Consider the following 8,049-nt stretch of genomic DNA (forward strand, 5'->3'; position numbering starts at 1 on the left):
TGATTTTTTGGCTTGAATTGACTCAACATTAATCCTTTTTTTTTTTCAGGTCATTTATCCACATCATATAAATGAACCTGAAAGCTTTTGTTTTGGTTTTATGATTGGAATTTTGATGAGGACATACAGTCCTTTTCTGCTTGACTAGCGTGTGCCGTGAGCCTGATGACCGTTATGGCTGCAAAATTTAATCAGAAACCCCTTTGTCTCTCATTACAGGAAAACGATGACCTATTTCAGCAGCTGACCTCAAACAAAGTGGTGCCGAGAGTGTTGGGACTCGATTTGAGAGCCTTATTTGTGGGCAGTGCCACGCAAAGTGGCCGACCTGACCTGACTGACACGATTAAAACCAAATACAGCAAATCACATTCAAGTGCTGAGAAACATTAAGTTCATTGAGTTGCATGTTGTCTAACACACTGATTCTGTTCAATTTCACTTTGCAATGTATTATTAGTAGTAATCGTAGCCGTAGCAGAAGTAGTATTGTTCTTGTTATAAACCAAAGGCTGACTTTATCCTGACCAGACCAGGTACCGTTTTTCAAACAGAGATGTTTTCACTCATTTAACAAATATTGAGTTATTTTGTTTATGTTAAAACAGTGTCAGATTGTCCACGCTATGTCTGGCAAATGCACTGTATAACTACTGTAATTGCTTTATGCACAAGGACCAGCTTTATTATTATTATTAACAGCTGTTTCCTGTCTGACCTGACAGTTCGGCCAAATGCTACTGGCTAAGAACGAATCATAGAATGAAGGTATGGCTTTATTAGGGATTTTGTTCTAAAATATCTAAAAATGGTTGAATTACTTTAATTGACCAGATGTTTTAGCCTATATTTACAGAGAAATTAATTAACTCCAGTTGAATGTAAAGCTTTTGGAGATTAACTATTAATTTCCTGATGTTTTTCTTGTCATCTGGCCTTTTTGTTTTGGACGAAATGACCTCCACTATGTTGCTCTTGGGTGAATTTTATCACCAACTTTGTGGTTGAAGAGGAAACTCCCAAGTGGAAGAACAACTGCAAAAGCAACTGCTAGGATAAGTACTAAAGGAAACCGATTGTTGTTTCGGCGTCACAGAATCACAGCCAATATCACAGCAGGCTTTGTCATGATATACAGTGCATGTTTGCTTGCTGTGCTCACCCCTCAGCCCCTCACCTCCCTGCCTGTCGGCTCTGATGTGGCCCAGCTTGTTAAGCCAGTCGATTGGCTTTGATCCAAGAGGGATAATGCCAGATTGAAGGGGTTAGAGGCAGGGTAAGAGTTTACCACATGATACAGGCAGGACGTAACACAGGACAAAAACAAACCAGTCACACATTATTGGCTTAGTTAAGCTGAGACGCCTTGACTCTCAATATGTTGTGCTGTCTGACTAGTTGGTAAAAATATGAAGAGATAATACACAGTATAAGAGGCATTACTGTAAACTCCAAAACATGAACAATATGTCTACCACACAACATATATACACTAGTTAGTGTTAGATGTTGTGAAAAATATTGATTGATTTTGTTTTATTTTGTGGAACCTCATCACATGCGTAATGTGCTTGTTCAATAATAACATTCAACACTTGAAATCAGGCAATTAAGTTGTGACTTAAGTTATGGTACTTTTTAAATGATGGACATGTTAGTGTGAGGTAGAGGTTAAAGGGTTTTCTCAATATATTTTTGAGGATGAACTGCACACTCAAGAAGTGTATCCACAGGGAAATATAGGAAGTTATTAGAAAGAGCGACTCTATGCACAGGCAGCTTTTTGCATAGTTGGACCAAACTATGGGCTCAGCAATGGCACCTGGCGATGAAACCATCTTATCAGAGCACAAGCTCTGCTGCCTCTGCTCTTTGGCTCCGGTCGTGATATCGTATTGCTGAGTCTCACTTTGCATGAGAAATCGAAGTGCAATCCCGTTCTTTATGGCCGCTGCCCGCGACCTTTGTCAACCCAGCGAATTAACCTAGAGGCGTATCAGCTACGCTGGCCCTTTTCTCCTAGAGCCTGTCCTATTAACTGAGTGAGGAGCACAGTGCGGGTCACACTTAAGTAACCTTATCTTGTAATTGGGTTCAAGGTTAAGTGACCCTGGAGCACAGAGGTCCGGGGGTTAAGGTCACAATGTCAGGCAGAAGGGGGAGCTTTTAATCACCGATGGGGCTGGAAATCAAGGCCTGGGCTTCTGCTATCTGGCTGGGCCGGTGACCCGCCCACCCCCATCACCTCCGGCCTCACCCTCATCCACCTCCCACATGAAGCTGTCCATGTAGACTGGAGCAGGGTGGGGTTTAGGGGGTCGAATGGAGCAGTTGCCAGGCAACCCATAGTCAAGCCAAGGTCTTGCAAGCTTTTAACCTTAGCACAAATCGATATAGACAGCAATTGGCCTAATATTCATCGAGCAGATGGGAAAATTAGGCGCAAGTCTGCGTGCAGGAGATAGAGGAGAGACTCGCTGCTGGACTAACAGTCACAGCATCACTCAGAGTCCTCTGAGTGAACGTATGCACAGCGAGGGAAAAGCTCTGAATAGTGGAGAATGGATGACAGGGAAACAGCTCTGACTTTTTAGTGAAGCAACATCTCGTCGAGCTCTGCCGAGCTCTCTTCTTCTTTTCATCATGCATATCACTCTCTCATCAATTCCCCTGTCCTCTTCTCCTCTCCCTCTTTCCTGACTTTATAGTCAATCATCTTTCTCTTTCCTTATTCATTCCCTTCCTTCCTGTCTTTAACCTTTTTTAAAAGGTTATTCTTTTTGTTGTGATATATCCAAATGTTTCTCTGTATCCAGGTAAAAATCCAAGGTTTGTTCTCTGACGATATATATATACATACACACACATGTCAGCAAGAATTAGCGACAATGCTGAACAGCTGCAGTCTTATGTAGTGTAAAACAAAAATTAGCTAAAGGTGACCCATAAGTGAAAATCATTTAGGTGTTGTAATGGCAAAAGTTTGCTAATTTGTGTGTGATTACCAGTGAATAGAAACATGATCCATAGTTTCACATTTCTCAGGTTATCTTGTGAAAAAAAGAGCAATCTCTTAATTTTTCACAACTGCCGCCCCCCTCCCCCCTTCCCTCTCCTTCCCTTTCTCACTCCCTGTCTTTTAGAGAGGGAGATGGATGACCACTGGTGGAGGGGTTCAGGCAGCATGACCCATAGACCTATCCATTGCCAAGGGCGAGGAAATAGCCCAGATTAAAGAGCTTGTAAATAATGGCCCATAAACATCTGCCTGTTAGCCCGGCCAATCCATCTCAGTCTCCCATCTGGTACTCTCTTTCTCTCGCGCTCCCCTGCTTTTGATTTCCTCATTGCGAACCGTCCACAGGGCAAATGCATCATCAGACCAAAGTCAGTCATATTGCAACACAAACAAACACTGAGATTGACCCTCGGGTCGTATACAGTTCAAATCCCCACCAGCCACTGCACCCATGACTCAACCCAAAGACAACAATGGGAAGCATTAGCTTTGTTTTCTTTTCTTGGGTTTCCTTCCATTTATTAGAACCTCAGTGTACAGTATATTGCTTTGTTAAATTAGCACAAGTTAAAAGTGAGCGTATGTACGTATTTATGTACAACTACAGCCATGAATTCTCTTAATTATTTTTGCACGATTACAGCTGTTTTACAGTCCACCCTCCTCTTTGCCCGAGTCAAAGCTTCACTGGGGCTCATCAGAACCCCGCCCTAATTAGTGATTAGGGGTTGTTAATGTCGGGCTCCCAACATCTGCTCCAAGGGCTGGCTGCTTGCACTCTCTCAGATCTCCTACCAGGGCGATGTGGTGTGGCTCAAGCTGTGTGAATAGACCCCTGGCACCGGTATTAACCACCTCAGTCGTGGCCTGACTGCAGGTGGCAAATTAGACCAAACAAAGGGCTGATTGCAGGCAGACTGAGGCTGAGCTCTCGCCAGCAAACCTCATGAACAGTAAATGCTCCATTTTTTATGTCACATCCCAGGTTGCTTTGCTGCTGCTAAATAGCAATTACATAAGCATTTCAGAACTTGGAAAGCGTTCACTTTTAGTGTTTGAAATGCTTCTCAGAATAAATTGGACCTAAACCTGCAATCATTTATTTATTTATTTATTTATTTGGCCACTTGCAGGCAGCTGGAGATAGTTGACATTAGTTAAAGTTGATATGGGGAACTTGTTAGTGAAGACTTGCTTATTTACACATCAGCAACATTGTCATTCATTTGGAGTCGTGTTTCTGGTAAATATATCGGCAAATATAAGTCCAGTATTCACTCTCTTTTAGCTGTTATTGTTCTCTACCAACTGACTGTGTTCACCAGCTGGTCTCTAACTGTGTCTGGTTGACATTTGGTGCTTAGCAGGTGTGTTTTTAGAGCTTTTCCCCTGAAAACACATGGTTTTCACATTGTCATTTGATACATTGTTATTATATAAATAGCGATTATAGCCGCTCAGTGGTGCTTTTTGAATACTAGGGACTAGTGACTCCAAAACAAAAAACCTTCACTTGTTTCTCCTCCACTTTGAACTGGGCTGGTAATCAGTGGCAGGGTGAGATGCACAGACTGGGGAGTTATCTTAGCGATATACAAGCTGCCAACCACATATCTGAGGAAGGTACAGCTTCAGAAAACACACACACATTACGAATCATTTGATCCATTGTAAATATTAACAAGATGTAGAGTCTAGAGTCATGCTAACGGCTCTGTGAAGTTGTACCTATAGTAGACACAGAGGTGCTTTCAGCTAAATGCTAATGTCAGTATGCTAACATGCTCACAATGACAACGCTAACATGCTGATGTTTAGCAAGTATAATGTTTACCATGTTCACCATCTTAGTTTGCTAACATCTTCTAACAAGCACTAAACACAAAGTACAGTTGAGGCTGATGGGAATGTCATTAGTTTTGAATAATAAACATTTTGACGTGATGATGGCACTACAGGAAGATTTAAGAGATCAGAATTCAACCTGAATGAATGTTCTGTACCACATTTCATGGCAATCCATCCAATAGTTGTTGAGATATTTCAGTCTGACACAATGTGGTGGACTGACTGAACATTTTTACCCGCTAACAAAAAAATGTTGCTTAATAGAGCTTTGAGAACAGATGTTTTTATTGTCTCAGGATCGCTAACTATCCTTATCTATTAAACTACAAAGTTGTAGATTGATGGGGAGTATATGTGATGACATTTACATACAAAGAGGCACATAAAAATCTATCACTCTATGCTGGCTTCATGTGTATGCTTGCACCTTATGCAGTTATGTGCTTACCTTGGCAAAGCAGCTCCTGGGTGTGGAAGTAATTGTTATCTGCAACGCATGCAAAATTGAAAATGAGTGAAATGCAAGCTAGGGGATTCACCAAATAATGTATTGATCCAATTGAACTTCTTAATTGTAAAGTAAAAATCTGGTCCCTTTTGTAATAGCTCAACAGAGAGTGACCACTAACATGTGACTTTGTGTTACATGTCATGTAGACCAAGCATCAACTTGTTATTTCATCTTTGGAAAAACAGATGTCTGACACGGTGACTCAAGACCTGGGCCAGACCCTGAGCGGCATTCGAGCCTAAATCAGGCCCGCATTAAAACAACACAAAAGCTTAAGTCGGTCTGAACATGGCCTAAGGTTCCTTGCACATTATCCCCTATTCTCATTGGCTGCTTACCAAAAACATCAATCACTTGACAAGAAATATTCAATAAAACAGATTGTATTGTATTACTTTCAAGATTCAAACCAGTAAGATGTAAAGTTAGGATCCACAGGCTCTGACCAGCATTTAAACATATTGCATACTGTGTGTCAGCATGCAGCCAGGTTAGATTAGAGTGTAGCCTACTATAGTATATAGCCTACTATATATAGTAGAATGCCATTAATAGTGGGGTAAAATTAAGAATTCCTTCCATGATTTTGAAACTCCAACAACACAGTTTGCACATGAAAAGGGGATATACAGTAGGTATAAAAATCAGGAGAGCTGAGCAATGTTACTGCTAAAACACCGGCCTGTTTTGTAAAACATTTCACTCAGGACTGGGCTGAAATGAACATTTTCAGTTCCTAACAAAGTTCCACAAACACTCCTTTGCAAGGTAGTCTGTTCAAAGATGGCAGTCACTCATCATTCTACTCAGTGACACTCAATGTCACAATAGACAGCAGACACTAGCCTCACCAAGACTTATAAGTTGAGAATGAGAGGCAGGTAAGTAGATTTTCCAGGCAGGTGAGCTGCGACTAAAGCTTCATGATCTCACATCACTGAGAGGGACACTGGCCTTCACTTCTTAAATGAGCCCTCTAACCTCACACTGTCAAAATGACTGATATACCATCTTAGCGCTGGATCTCACTCAAGGTAAAGTGTCCAATGATGGCACCTTATGTGTCTTGCTTTTATGCATCTCAAAATTGCACTATATTCTACTCTAGATTACTTTACTTTTTTTTACTAAGTTTTTTAAAGTAATTTTTCATTCTGAAATCTTTTCCCACAATATCACCGTTTCCTCGCTTCCCTTTTTAAATCATGCTTAGCTTAAATTTATGAGCTGCCATTTTTGACCTAGTAAGTGACCCCACACCTTAAACACATTCCTATGGCGCCAACATATTTATTTGGCAGATAAATCATTGCTTACCAAATGCTGGTGGTGTGCAAGGTCAAAGTTGTGGAAGGGGATAAAAATGAAATCACAGAGATAGTGGGTCGAGCTGAGTGCCAACATCAATGTCATATGAGTTGGTGCTTACACACAAATAGAGATTTGAGACACCCATTGTTTGCATGCATTTATCTAAATGAGGTGCACATGGAGCAGGTCACCAGCAGTATCCTCTTATATGATTGCACTTCACACAACAAAGGTATCTATCATCATTTGTCCATGTGCAGGCAAATATCTTGACTCAACAGATGTCAGTTGAATAATCCTCTCAAGTTCGACCAGTTCTCTCTTCTTCCATTCTCGAGCATGCAGTAATCAGGGCAACAGTCGCACTCTAAAAGCACAGAACTGACACATTTATGAATCCAGCACTCTTGGGCCTGTTCACACTACAGATAAATACGCCTGTACCTCCTCAGATTAGCAGCAGTAATGAAACAGATACTTCTACTACTACTACTACTACTACTATTGTGCAGAGCTCTCAAATCATTTCATTCTTCTTGAAAACAATAGTAGGATTGGTTGATTGCGGTTCAACTTGATCAAACACGCAAAGTTACTTTTTAACTACACTGACTTATCCTGTCCAGGGTTGCAAGGGGCTGGAGGCTCTCCCAGCACACACTGAGCAAGAGATGTAAGCCTATATAGATAATGGACAACAGATTACTCTATTTCTTAATTCTCGCCTTTGATAATATCCTTGCCTGGCAACTACAGTATGGTTAAGGTTAGGGAAAGGTTGTTGTTATTGCAAATGAAATATGATTAAGGTTAGGCAAATAAAACACTTGGCTAAGATTAGGAAAAGAGTTAATTGTGTGGTTATAATTAATAAAAAGTTGAATGTTAATGTATGTGACGGGACATGAACTGCAGTCTTGGGAAAGTCAGATGTGCTACCCCAACCTCTACACCTTAACTTTCTGAGTCACCACATAAAGGGCACTCTACGTCGTGCTTCAGCACTGAATGTTGGCATTGGATATAATTGTAGGATTATTATGAGGATACTGGGCTAAGAGGGGGGAACACCTCTCGTCTATCACAGGGCTGACACATAAAGCCAGACAGTGAGACAGAGTCAAGTTCACTCCAACAGGCAATTTAGACTCACTAATGAACCTAATCTGCATGTCTGTGGACTGTGGCAGGAAACCAGAGAAGACACGTGGAGGAAAAGCAAACTCCACATAGAAAGACCCTTTCCTGACAGAAAGAAAAGTATGTAGCCTTCTAAAGTACATATGCAGGTATACAGAGACACACATAACATGAGCAGCTGCAGTTATAGACTTTGTTGAGCCCTATTACACCCCTAGTC

The sequence above is a fragment of the Enoplosus armatus genome, chromosome 9 (assembly GCF_043641665.1).
Source record: "Enoplosus armatus isolate fEnoArm2 chromosome 9, fEnoArm2.hap1, whole genome shotgun sequence".
NCBI classification, from domain to species: Eukaryota; Metazoa; Chordata; class Actinopteri; order Centrarchiformes; family Enoplosidae; genus Enoplosus; species Enoplosus armatus.